The sequence below is a fragment of the Schistocerca serialis genome, chromosome 1, assembly GCF_023864345.2.
Source record: "Schistocerca serialis cubense isolate TAMUIC-IGC-003099 chromosome 1, iqSchSeri2.2, whole genome shotgun sequence".
Taxonomy (NCBI): domain Eukaryota; kingdom Metazoa; phylum Arthropoda; class Insecta; order Orthoptera; family Acrididae; genus Schistocerca; species Schistocerca serialis.
In genome coordinates, this window is record NC_064638.1 from 874,900,478 (window position 1) to 874,915,272 (window position 14,795).

Genomic DNA, 14,795 nt, shown 5'->3' on the forward strand with positions numbered 1-14,795 from the left:
TAAACCTCATACTGTAAGCTTATAAGGAAACTACCGTTTACAAAAATGTAGACGGTTTATTCTATCCACAATTATATTTTGGTGAGTAAAACTGAATCAAAATGAAATAAAAGATGAAATCGAAATGAATTTAAGAAATTACCAGTTCAGTGGAACTGAAATGTAGAAGAACAAAAAATGTTCTCCTTGTCATATTTTAATATTGCCTTTTATTAGATTTCAGCCACATTACAAATAACAAAAAAAGTAAGAAGTACCAGTAGGCCTTGCAGTATTATTTCACCTAGGGAACAACAAAATTAAGAGCAATTGAAGACCAGTTAAAGCTACGTAAATAAAAAATACTGACACCTATGTAATGACTGGTTCTTGATGCACTTTTCCTGTTCACCATGTCATTACTATTTGTATTAGCAAAGAAACTTTTCACACTTCACGATTATTCATTCATGGTGTGACACACGCAAGTATTTACAAGTAAACAAATGTAATAGGGCGATGTATATATAAAGGTGAGATTTTAAAAAGGTAAAATAACATTAAGTTTTAATTTATTAGTGCCACGTACTAGAGAGCTAGTTTAAAACGACCTTTTTGCTGAACAACTTGTAATATGTTTTCTTAGCTGGTAATCCATTTCACTTTCATCCAGGTTCAATTTTTCTACGTAAAAGAATATGATATTTCTTTACGTTACGTAATAATATTTAACATTTGTAATATGAGAAAAAATGCACCAGCGTACCTGTAATACACTATATATCTTCTTCAGACCCGGTGTAGCAGTAAGGCAGGGGACGCCACACACTTTCCGAACTATTTTCCAGTATAAAACAAACTTCACAACAGTCAACAATCATTAATGCACGTCACAAAAATAAAATGGCCGTAAACCTAGCAGAGTCAGTGCAGCTGCAAGGCTTATAAACGCTTGTGGCGCTTCCTGTGGACGTCTATGGAAGCTATGCTGCGCGCGCATCTGCTGTACAGCCTCCCAGAGAAATTACAGTTTATTTCAAGCTTGGGAAAATTATTTTAATTCAAGCTAAATGTTTACAGCTTGATGTAAACTGTGTAACAGGTTGATTTTTCAATCTTGAATTTTCAACTGAACCTAAACTCGATATCCACCTTGAAATAAGCTGTGTAACAGGTTGATTTTTCAATCTTGAATTTTCAACTGAACCTAAACTCAATATCCACCTTGAAATAAGCTTGAGTGCTAGCTGGGTATACAGTGACATTCTTCATTAATATTTGCCTGTGTAATGGGTGAATTTTTACTTCTGAACTCTTATGACTGCTTGCTTATAGCAGACACGAGATTACTTTGAGTTCTTCTTCTGTGTTTGAGAGCTTTAGAGCTGCCTATTCTTAAACATATGTACATAATTTCGTCAGTGTCATTCCAACACATCTTATCGTACTTTAATATCTGTTAGGTATCAGTTTTGACAGCAGTTGGCCACAACAGTCAAGATTAGGTACCTTGTGTATGATAACTTTATTGAGAGTGCATATCTGTGTTTCATTTTGACAGTATTACACAAACTGCTAAGAAGTACTAACAGCACAACACTGCTAGTATGAACAACCGCGGTGAAACAAAAAACGATGAACAAAATCACGTCAGCGACGAGGACTACCAAAGATCATATTGATGCGCTCTTCGTTGGTGTGGAGATGGGGGTAAATGGCCGGGGTTTGTGCAAATGTCCGGGGTTGTCGCTAAAGTTTCCTGATTTCTGGCGGCAGTTGTTTTCAGCAATATGTATACGTGAAGAACTTTTCAGAAACTAAGCGTGACTCGGAAGACCGGAAGTCTAAACACTCTCTGTAAGGAAGGTGGATTTACTTTCTTAAGGAAACCGAAAATCCTAAACGCAAACGCCAATTGCTAAAATTAAACGAGTGTTTGTTTTTTATTCCCGCACACAGCGCCACTGTGAAAAGAGTATTTTCGCTGATGTAGACCAAGTGCACTGATGAAAGAAATCGACTGCTGCCAGGGACTGTGGAATCAATCCAACAGTGCCAGTTTAACTACAAGCTGGCTTGCATGGAGTTTTATAAAAACGTAAAAGAGAAGAAAGATTTTCTGAAAAAGATTAAATATTCCGAAAAATATGATGTACCAACTATTTCTACCGCAACAAGTTCTAAATAAAAAGTAATTACAGTAAATAATTTTTTTAAATTTCATTTTTACACCCCCCACACAGAGTATCCCGACGATGTCTCAACTAGATGTGGTAATCCTACTCAAGAGCTAAATCTTACATGTGACACAAGAAACATTATATCCCTTGAGAACTGACAGTTATTCACTCAATATTTGTAAAACAACAACAACAAAACAACGATCACACAATTGCTAAAGCCATAATTTTATTGAGCAGTGCAGAGAGAACGTGGATAGCCGGCCGAAGTGGCCGAGCGGTTAAAGGTGCTACAGTCTGGAACCGCACGACCGCTACAGTCGCAGGTTCGAATCCTGCCTCGGGCATGGATGTGTGTGATGTCCTTAGGTTAGTTAGGTTTAAGTAGTTCTAAGTTCTAGGGGACTTATGACCACAGCAGTTGAGTCCCATAGTGCTCAGAGCCATTTGAACCATTTTTGAGCCAAGAACGTGGATAATATTGGACAATATTAATGTGCAGTATTATTGGCCTTCCAGGATCCGCTTACGTCTAGGGCTCATGGTTGCGTTTGAAGAGTCATCTTTTCACTGTAATGCAGTGGTATCATATTTTAATCGTTTTCCGTTCGTTTTCTTTTATGTCGGCACTGGTCGTGAAGAGTGAATTTTAGACCTTTCTCACAAGTCTTTTATGGTAATGCATATCCATTAGTATGTATGACTAAATATGTAAACTGACACAACAAATGATGCCGTAACAATCACCCAAGGATAAATTCTTGTGTAATCCCGCAAAAATAATGTGATCTCCGTCCTAGTTGTTCTCTGTACGGTATAGTGCTCAAATCGTATATCGAGTGCTTTTTTTTTGTTTTTGTTTTGTTCATGATATTTAACATGAAAACTTTCTGAAGCCTAATAATATCCGAAAATAAATCCAAGACTGCTTCCTTGGCTCGCGTTAGCCTGTTGTCATAGAAACCCATGGAAAATTGAAGTGTCAGTGGTCGTTCAACTAGATGTGGTGCCAATGTTTGATGGTGGTTTCATGTACCGCACAAAGTTAAACAGAGTACGACAACGTGTATTGCGTTCTTTTTGTCGTTAAGAAAGGGTAAGGAGTTAATGCTGCCCTAACGCAGCTGTTTTAACACAGCACCTGAAGCCGCAATACAGTGCAGCTGCGTATTTTTGTATTCGCCGAATCAGGGTAAATGACAAGGATCACTGCAATGTGTCTTTTCAGCGCTAGTGTTTTTAACAACGATTACGTAAGTTTGAATGGCTCTACTAAACATTACAGTTAATGTGGAATTTTCACTTGGCATAAATTTTGTGCGAACTACGTAATCTTCACTTGGCATAAATTTTGTGCGAACTACGAATTTCGTTCAGAGCAGGACGTTTCAGTGTTTTCGTATTGCGATAATAAATGTTGGTCAATGCCACGTTTTGTAAGACTGTGAAGCCATAATCTTTTTACATTACTTACAGTTTTTGTTAACCCAGGGGAACACGTCTGTACACGAGATGCAAATTATTTTAAACATGCTGTACCGTCACAGAAAGTATAGCTAGTGGGCCTACAATCCTTAATACTGATATCAACAGCCACAAGTTTCTTCAGTAGCGGTACCACACAAACAGACTACCAGTAGTTGACATTACGTGAATTTTCCAAGGAAAAATATTTAATTTTCTTTTCATTTAAACGTATCATACGTAAATTTGCATTTGCGAGATTAGTTCCATTTTACTGGGACTCTACATCATTTTGGTTTAACTCTGACACTTATGTGTCTTCTTGTTCATTATTTCGGTGTTGGGCGCCAGTTTAATCTACTTTTGAGTTGTCACGGTTGTCTGTATTGACAACCTTACAGACTAGAAAATATGAAATTATTCATCTTTCTTTACGTACATCAGAAGTAGATCTTACATAATATACATGTAACGAAGTTTTTTTCATACAATTTTTTGTTGTTTCGTGCCAACCCGGCTAGTTTTGGGAGATCTTAATTTGTGGATAAGATTTTCGAGTAATGTACAACATGAGTAATGTACAACATGGAACATGACGAATTTCCCTCATTCCAGTAGGTGTTGTTGAAGATGTTATGCATCCAGTTAATGTTCCATGTAGTGAGGATGAACAATTTATTTATTTCTAGGCTTATTGATTTACGTGATTCACTTTCCAATGGGATGTTTTGTCATATCAATTACCCTATAGCATATAAAGACACCAATATTAGTGGGTTCAATAAGTAGCTTAGAATTAGAAGTAATACTAGTACTGTTAATGCCATTCCTGTGGAAAATTTCCTAGTATGTAAAGTAATATGTGATGCATGACCATTAAAAGTACCATCAGTGAAAATGATAATTATTTTTCTGTAAGGAAATTACATATGAAATAAATTTGATGTGAATTCAAAGGAAATGGTTCCAGTAACTCAACCAGTTCCCTACACTCTATTGCTTTAGTATATCAGCATTTAATATGCCACTCTCACTCCAGTATTTGGGTGGGATCCTGAAACAACATTTTACCAGTTAGTCAACATACACAAAAACTTAGGTGATGCCAGGTGTAGTGGCTGATAGGAGCAACTGTAAATGGAAAATGCCTTTATGGTCACTTTCACTTGCCACCATGCTGAGCGTCAACTTAGTTTGGACTTATAATAGTTAGTTAGTTTCGTGTTCTACATATCATTTGTATCATAAATTATAATAATCTGGAATGAGTCATTCTACATACATATCACAATTTTTAAATATGGCTGCATGCTGAACATTTATAAGGTTTTCCTTTTTTTTCTTTGTAAAATATGTGAGATAGTAATTCTACCCACCATAGTTTACACACTACAATAGGAGCCTGGTAGAAATTCTACAGAGTAGGAGGAGTTGTCAAGGAGAAGCTTTTTAAGTTTGTTTTCAAATTTTACATTGTTACCTTTCAAACGTTTTATATCACAGGTAAGTATTAACAAAATTTTTGTTGCAGCATTACACATTCCTTTCTTAGCTAAAGACAACCGTAATGTGGAGTGATGCATGTCATTTTTGCTTCTGGTACTGTAATTATGAACATCATTGTTACTTTTGAACTGCATTTGCAACAAGCTTCATGAGCAAATAAATATATGCATCTGTACTCTCAAAACCACCATAAGGTGCACAGCAAATGATACATCCCATTGTACCATTTATTAGGGTTTCTTCCCATTCGATTCACATATGGAGTGCGGGATGAATGATTGTGTGAATGCCTTTGTGCATGCAGTAATTATTATAATCTTATCCTCATGATCCATATGTGAGTGATACATAGAAGTTTGGAGTATATTCCTAGAGTCATCATTTAAAGCTGGTTCTTGAAACTTTGGTAATAGACATTCTCGGAACAGCTAATGTCTATCTTAAAGAGTCTTCCAGTTCACTTCTTTCAGTATCTCTGCAACACTGATTCATGGATCAAACAAACCTGTGACCATTCATGCTGGTCTTTCTATACGTTCAATATTCCCTGTTGGTCCAAGGTATTTGTGTGAGGTGGCCGATTTCAGCAGTGACTCATTGATATTATAGTCATAGGACATTACATTTTCTTGTTCTGTGAAGTGCAAAATTTTACATTACTGAACATTTAAAGTAAATTACCAATATCTGCACCACTCTGAAATCTTATCAAGATCTGACTGAATATTTAAGCAGCTTCCTTCAGACAGTACTTCATGATAACTGCATCATCTGCAAAAAGTCTGAGTTTTCTGTCAGTATTATAGGGTCCCAACACACTTCTCTGGTGCACATCTGAAGTTATTTCTACATCCAATGATGACTCTCCATCCAAGTTAACATGCTGTGTCCTTTCTACCAAAAAGGCCTCAATCCAGTCACGAATTTCACTTGATACCTCATATGATTGTACTTTTGACAATAAGCATAGGTGTGGTACTGAGTCAAATGCATTTGGGAAATCAGGAAATACTATGATTCGAAGCTTCCATTATTTCATGTGAGGAAAGTTTGAGTTGGGTTTCACATATGTTGTGAAGCAGTAGTCAGAATGTCCAACTCATGAAACAGAAGTCTACAAGATAATCATGGGTATACTCCACATATTACTCTTACAGCATGTTTTTGAGCAATGAAGAATTTTTTTCTTAAAAATGTGTTATCCCAGAACATAAATCCATATGACGGTACTGAATGAAATATGCAAAATATCTCAGCTTACTGCTTTGTCTCTCCCCAAGATTTGCAGTGAATCTAAGTGCAAATCTGACTGAACTAATTCATTTTCAGATTTCCAAAATGTGCTTTTTCCAGTTTAAATACTCATATATAAGAATGCCTAAGAATTTTGAAGTTTCCACCATAGTTATTATTTCCTCACCATGTGTTACACCTATCATTGGTGTAATACCCCTAAATGTGCAGGAATCAATATGTCGTCTTTTTAAAATTCTCAGAAAACCAGATATTTTTGAGCATATAGTTTACTATTTCTTCTGTTTCTGTGTGTATGCTTTGATTGATCATAATACCTCTGTCATCTGCAAAAAATAACCAATTCTGGTTGTTATATATTACACAGATGATCATTTCAATATCTGAAGAACAGTAGTGGACCTATGATTGAGCCTTGGGGAACCACATATGTGATTTCTCCCCAGTCAGAATAATGGCCATGCCTACGTTGGTTGAATTACTAAGTACAATTTTCTGCATTCTTTTGGTTAGGTATGACATTATCAAGCCCATAAAAATTTAATTCATATAGCAGAATGTTGTGATTCACACAGTCAGATGCCCTAGATAGGTCACTGGGAAATACGAGCCGGCGCTATTTTAGTATTTAATGCTTGTAAAATCTGGTTGGTGAACATGTAAATGGGGTTCTCAGTAGAGCAACTCTTCTGAAACCCGAAGTGTGATTTGATATTATTGTGCTTAAGTGAGATATTATTCTAAAATACATCACCTTCTCATTAATTTTGGAAAAATGACGTCAGCAATGAAACATGTCAGTCATTAATGATGTCGCTCCTATCACCTTTCTCCATGAAAAACCAGTCTCAGTACGGAGTTTGTCATGTACAGTTATTTAAGGATGGGTTTCACATATTTAAGCTCTCTTTAATATATTAAAGCAATTTGGAAGATACTATTAATTCTTCAGTTAAAGAATTTTATCATGAGCAAAATTCTCTGTTTTTTTAAAACTGATTCTATAACATGCGGAGGGTTAAGCCATACTTTGTCAGTCATGCACCGCCTTGTACCTTGAAACTAAAGGTATTTTACCATGAAACGGGTGATATTTGCAAATGAACCAAGTTTCTTTAATGTCTAAATAATTGTCTCTGTCCTGAAAATGGAAATTTGTGTTAGTTGCCAATAGCTTCTATTTCAAAATGTAGGCCCACTTAATGCGTAACTGGTTTTTGATAAAACTTCTTATTAAATAGATTCCACTTAAAATTATTGATGTCTAGCAGAATAATAATGTAACAGACAGATGATTAAATAAAATACTGACAAGATTATCTTGATTGCAACACTTTCAAATTACAATAGAGTATTTGCTCCCATGTGTGTGACCATGTTGTATGTTGGAACATTTTTTCACATATGGAAAAGACTTACTTTTCTAGGGTGATCTTTTTAATGTCAGAAAATGACTACAGTGCATAAAATGAGTAACATCATATACAAATAGAATAAGAAAAAAATGTCAAACTTGTATTACGGAGTTGACTAGAGACCAAAGTCTGAAAATTACACCGAGGTTCCGCACTCTCCCATTGCTCTTTCAAAGATACCATCCTGGCACTTGCCTGAAAATATTTAGGGAAATTATGGAAAACCTAAATCAGGATGGCCGAATGCAGGTTCGAACTGTTGTCCTGATTCTGAGCCCAGTGAGGTAACCACTGTGCCACCTTGCTCAGTCTTACAAATGGCATCAATTGCAAACTGCAGTTGTTCCTCTTTATAATGCATCTTTTCTTGCACTGGAGGCTTTGTGGTACCATCAACGAAGATGATTCTGATCTCCTGGGGGAAACATTGACCCATTTTCTTTCCATTTCTGTCTAAACTTATATATATATTTGAAAATAAAAATTATCTTGTAATATAATGGATTTTGTTGATTTGAATTTAAAAAAAATTATAGTTCAAAAAAATTTTTTAAGCAAGCACTGTATATCTGCTTATAAATTCAGTTCGGAAAAACTTTCTTGGCCCAGAAGAAATGATTAATCCTATCATCATCAGGTTGTTGTATGTTCAAATTCACACATCTTAATGAAGTTCTCTGACCTTGTTAACAGTACAAACAATTTGAACAGTTAAAAATTCACATTTCTTTAAAAAAGTGTAACATTGACCTATTTTTTTCCTCTCTGGGCTAACAGTGACCCCCTAAATTTCCATTAATCCATATGTGTTTGCTGAAAAATGGTGTAGAATAAAAGTGTAGTTTATAATCATTGTTTACAAATTAAGACTGCGGCAACAATGAATGTAAATTCATAGTTAATCCTGGACAGTCTTTGTTGTTACAAGTGTTCTGTTTATTGCAGAAGTTTTAGATTGAGATTCATGTTTTGTTTTAACTGTAAAGAATGGTCACAATAAGCTACAACTTTAATTAGACAGTGAAGTGAAAGAATAAGCTGTCAGCTTGAATAGATGAAGTATAGCCATAACTAAATTAAAAACTGAGCTGATCTGCAATGCCTAAAACTTATCAAAGGTCTTCAGGTGCAAGATGGTATCTAGATGTGGATAAGGAAACATTGAAAGAAGTGATCTTGTTAATTAAAAGGAATCTATACTCACTAAACTCCCAGGTGAACAGGATATGGAAGAGAAAAAGGAACCTGTAGCTGAATCTCTGGTTTTTTGTTTAAAGTCTCTATGTGAAAAAAACCAATAGCCCTTTCAAACACAAAATGAAAGAAAATTGACATGAGCCCTGGTAAAGATGTCTTAGCTGTTCATGCATTGAACATTAGCCCAAAATCATTCAAAAAGTCATCAAATGACAATGTGTCTGCACTATATAAAAAATTCAAATTGTCTGCAGGCACAAGTGATACAAACAATCATCAGTCTAGTTGTTCCAAATCATTCGCAGCTAAAGAAGAACTCTCAAAGGCCAAGAAAAATCTCTTCCAAAATTTTGATAATTCTTTGTCAGAAGATGAGCCTGATGTAATGAAATTGCCAGAGACTCTGGAAACTGATGAAATGATTTTGATCCTTCAGATGATCCCGTTGACGAAGATTTGATGCTCACTAAGTACGAGTGGCAAGATCTTTTTCCAGATGACTATGTCATGGTCAAAGTAATTGGGGGTAAAACAGGGAAGCAAACATTTCACTATGTTTTTTATTATCCAAAAGTTGCAACAAAAGAAAAGGTAGTTGAAGTAATGGGATTTCACTCCACTGATTCAATGAAAGCTAAATTTGTTCCAGAATAAAATGATATATTCTCTGCCCCATTCTGTTATGTGACTGGCAAGGTGCCTTCGGCAGAGCTACAAGCTGATGGTTATAGAATTCTGTATAAATTTCCACAGAGCATTTTAGTAAAAAAATTTAATTTTTTTGTCAATAAATTGTAGTTTGCTTAAATAAAAGATTGATAATTATAATCATAGAAATGTGTGTTTCACTGATGTCTAGCTTATCAACATTTTAAAAGTCATAGAGTTTTAAAGGGGGTCATTGAGATCTCTTTACAGGGGTCATACTCATACTGCACTACACCAACACTTGTCTCAGGACCATTTTGCACTTGTTTATAATAAAACAAATTTGAGGGGTCAGTGTAACTCCACAGCATGTGGTAACATAGACTCATTTCAATTACTTTTTTTTCTACCAATTATTGAAAAATATAAGACACACAGTGCACTAGGGGTGTTTGTATAGAAATAATGCACAGTAATAGAAATCATCATGAATAGAAATTGAATATGCAAGAGATATTCTACAAAAACATAAAAAAGTGTCAGTCTTATCCCAGATGACACTGTCAGTATCTCACATAATATGAAAAAGTTCTTATTATAGTACTGTCTTGTCGGCCATGAGCTAGTAGTTGCCATGGGTATCATTAATAATTGATATGGGGTATCAGCTTATAGATCACATTCTGTAAGTCTTCCTTTATTTGAACTACACAAATTAAGGCATATCTGCACAGAATATGTGGGTGGTAGTAGTAGCCAGAACAAGAAGAACAGTAGTAGACGGAAAAGCATATGTTTGAGCCAATGCTTGATGCCCAAATGTCAGTCCTCAGATTAACTTGACATCACAAATGTGCCACAAATTTATTGACTGTGATTCATAATAAAACTGTCTCATATTTCATACTTTGTATGTATTAAAAAAAATCACAGGAGAAGCACTCTAGAAATACATTCTCTCAAACATTCAGTTCAAAATGACTAAGAAAGTGATATGGATATGGTTGCTGAGGCATAGCAGATAACGCCACCATATTAAAATCATCCAAAGTGACACTTTAAAAAATATTTTCTTGTTGGAAGTGGTGTTACTTGATCTCCCAAATTGGTGAACATATGAGACTGTGATGATGCAGTCCAACACAGTGACAAGTGGATGTATACCATGTGTCAGCCCAAACTGAGTGTATAGGATAACTTTGTTACTTTAATCCTAGTTTAAAGAATGTTACATATTGTGGCTTTGATACTGTCTATGGTATTTCTAAATAGATTTCCATTCCTGTAATGTTAAATGAATGTTTTGTGAATTGTGCTAGTCCCACTACACTAGTCAATAATTGCATCTTGCGTGCAGATGCTATGATTGCTTATTCAGGGCAGACAAGAAGAGTGAAATCTTAGGCACAAATCAGTTAAAGTGAAATTTATAAATCTATAAACAGACTACTGATTAGCGATTCCAAAATAAAAGACTGTTATGGGTTCAATAATTTTATTATAATGTGTGTTGTAGATGAAATCAGAATGTACTGCCAAATGAAATCCTAGATGAAAGAATCTTTCCAAAATGAGCTATGACTAGCATTACACTGATGGTGTATGAAAATAGTGAAAAGAACTCCTAAGAAATATTGAAGGATGTCATTTTGCATATGGTTGTTAAAAGAATCTTCTGTGATAATAGTTTTGGTATTTAGTTATTGCCAAGTATTGTGGGATGCTAAACCTCCCTCTACAACATTAACTTGTGACATGCTGGAACATAATTCACAGCAGTCTTGCTACCAAATATGTATGTGGAAGTATTAAGTTTACCCAATCTTCCACACACCATGCGAGCATGAACAATCCATCTAGCACAATGACAGCAATCAGCTAGCATAAAACTAAACACTACATCCACAATATACACCAAGAAGAAATGACCATCTAGCCAATTTTGTGGTTGGATATGGTAATCCATCTACCACAATGGCTAGCTAACAGTTTCATTTTAGTGTGTATTATGGATATAATTTTTTTTCTTTTGAGCTAGATGATTGCTGTTACTGTTCTAGAGCTACATGACTTTGTGCTCATATGAAGTGTGGAACAGCAGGTGAACTTATACCTCCACACATACTTGTTTTCAGATTCTGGGAACTATGTTCCAGCATGTCACAACTTAATGTTATAGAGGGGGTTTTAATATCCTACAGTGCTTGATTAAACATCAGAATTAAAATCACAATAAGCCTTTTTAACAGCCACATGTGGAATGACTTCACACAATTATTACACTAAATTTGTGGACTTAGTTCTCATAAAATTCTAAGTAATTATGGTCCTATTGTCACTGTACTACTCATATCCAGATCAACAGGAAACTGTATACACAAATAAATACTATCAGTATACTGAATTATTTAGGATTAAAGGAGACAACTCACCTAAAGGCAGAAGTGCTGTGTTTTTGTCAGATACACACACAAAAGGTACAGAGGTTTACTTTGCTGGCTTTTGGAATGGGATTCCTTTCTCAGGCTGTACAAGTCACACACACACACACACACGCACACATACACATGCCTGTCTCCCTGTATTGTGCTCATTCCACTCAAATTTGTGTGTGTGTGTGTGTGTGTGTGTGTGTGTGTGTGTGTGTGCGTGCTTGTTTCTCCTACAGCTTGAGAAAGGAATTCAGTTCCAAAAGCTTGCGAAGTAAAGTTCTGTAACCTTTTGTGCATGTAGTGCTTCTGCCTTTAGGTGAGTCACCTCCTTTATTCGTGAGTAATTCGTTATTCTCAACCAGAACTTTCCCTTACATTATTTTACTACCAATATGTTGCTATTTCAAAAGTAACAGAAGCTTAGATAAACAACAGTTTGGTTTTAAGTCTCAGCAATAAAAGCAACTGAAATCTTGATAAATGGCATTCATGAATGGTTTTAAGTCTCATGTATCAGCAGTAAAAGCTACTTAAATCTTGATAAATAACATTTATGAAGGATATGATAGAGTTAAGCAAAGCTTTTGAGTCTGTGCCACATGGTACAACAATTAGGAAATTAGCCTTTTATGACATTTAAGATAAATCATTCAAATTATTGAGTTTTATCTAGCAACTGACTGCATCTACTACACCAAAATAGGCGGAAATCAAAATTAAGCAGTATGTAAAGAAACGTTCCTCAAAGTCTGTTCTTGGACCTTTCCCATTTATTGAGCATGTTAATGACTTTTTGAATTGTATGAGGGTAAGTCAATTATTATCCACAATTAAGTTAAATTTTTTTGTATTTTGGTAGTACTGTCATTTTATGTTGATGACGCATGCTTTGTTTATTTGTTGTTATATCTTTGCAATTTTCAGGCTGCTAGGTTAGTTTTGTTATCACTGCCTTGCTGTTAACCGTGGCTGCTCTGCTGTTTATTTGCACCAAAGAAGAGCAACTTTCAGTGATCCATTTTTTATGGTCATAAGGTGTATCAGGGGCCGAAATTCATCGAAGACTTTCGGTACAGTACGGGAACCGTGTTTTGCCACAACGGAGTGTCTTCAAATGGATTGAAAAATTCTGAAATGGTCACACAAGTGTTACGCATGATGAAGGAGCCGGACGACCATTCACCGCCACAAATGAAGAAACCATTGAGGGTTCATGTGAAATGATTCTCTTAGACAGATGATTAACTATTGACAAAATGGCACATCGTCTGCAAATTAGTCATGGTTCTGCCTACAAAATATTCCTCAACAGACTTGGGTTTTGTGAAGTTTGTGCAAGATGGGTACCAAAACAACTCACACAGTTGCATAAACAAACGCACTTGGACATCTGCAATAAAACATTTGGATCATTATGGTAATGAATGGGACAACTTCGTAGACAGGACCATTACTGGTGACGAAACATGGATTCATCATTATGAGCCAGACAGTAATGGCAGAGTATGGAATGGAAACATCCAAGTTTGCCAACCAAGAAAAAGTTCAGGACCCAACCGTCCACAGGAAAACTGATGCTTACGGTTTTTTGGGATGCACAAAGTCCAGTACTGGAACATTATGGGGAAAGGGGCACAACAATAAACGGTGTACATTACAGTAAGCCAGGCTGAAGCCTGCAATTTGAAGCAAAAACCAAGGATTGCTGTCAAAAGGTGTTGTGTTGTTGCACGACAATGAAACTCTGCATACAGCTGCTCACACTGCTGAAACGCTCCAGAAACTCAAATTTGAAGCACTGGATCATCCTCCATATTGTCCCAGTGTTGCCCCTTCTGACTATCACTTGTTTGGTCCACTCAAACAGGCATTAAGTGGCCATCAATTTGCCTTGGATAAATCAGTGAAAGAAGTGGTGCATTCCTGGCTTGCAGCTCAGCCGAGAACCTTTTTTTATGAGGGAGGACATCAGGAAGCTTGTACAATGATGGATCAAGTTTGTTGAAACACAAGGAGAATATGTTGAAAAATGATGTTCTTGGAAGTTTCCTATTTGATTATAATAAAATTTTATAACTACTTTGAGGCTAATAACTGATTTACCCTTGTATAACATACAGTAGTATACTTTATGCTAATGATGATGTAACACTGATAACAACAAGAAGTAATTTGTAAGATATCCCAGAGAACAACAAGGAAATAATGCAAGGGACTAGTCGTTGGTGGTAGGCCAACCATTTGTAAGGTAACAGGGAATAATATGGAACTCTTTCAAGTAATTTAAATTTTAAAGCACAGCAGCAGAGATAATATGCTGGGCAAAATAGACCGGAAAATACTTGTTGTGTGTTTTGATGGGCGTTGTAGTTCTGTTGCATAGTGTTTTGGTTTTCTTTTAATTGCAACGAATTATACGAGTATGGTGATAATTTGTAAAATTATATAATGTATTTAGATTTAAGTATTTATATATTATAAAATATTGTAAACGAATTGTGGCCATGTTTAGCGATTATTTTGACTACTGTGGTGTCATGTGACCCGACTCAGGACTGTGGATATGAGCGGGAAAATCGGGGTCTTTGGTCGTTGGCCGTTGTGGTGGCGATTTGGGAGTGGCAAAGTGCCGCGAGTGCAAGCATGGACACCAGGGTATGCGAAGGAACAAAGTGAAAGTGTGTGGGTGTGAGACAAACAGTGTACGAATTGCACCGATT

At 35.9% G+C, this 14,795-nt stretch overlaps 1 protein-coding gene across 1 annotated transcript in view; it reads left to right on the top strand.

Moving 5' to 3' along the window:
• The first annotated feature begins 3,168 nt into the window (after positions 1–3,168).
• LOC126442591 (cilia- and flagella-associated protein 251-like) overlaps positions 3,169–14,795 on the top strand; it is a 246,814-nt gene continuing 235,187 nt past the window's right edge. Inside the window, exon 1 of the mRNA XM_050090718.1 lies at positions 3,169–3,412. The gene's annotated coding sequence lies outside the window, so the exon portion shown is untranslated. The remainder of the gene's footprint in view (positions 3,413–14,795) is intronic.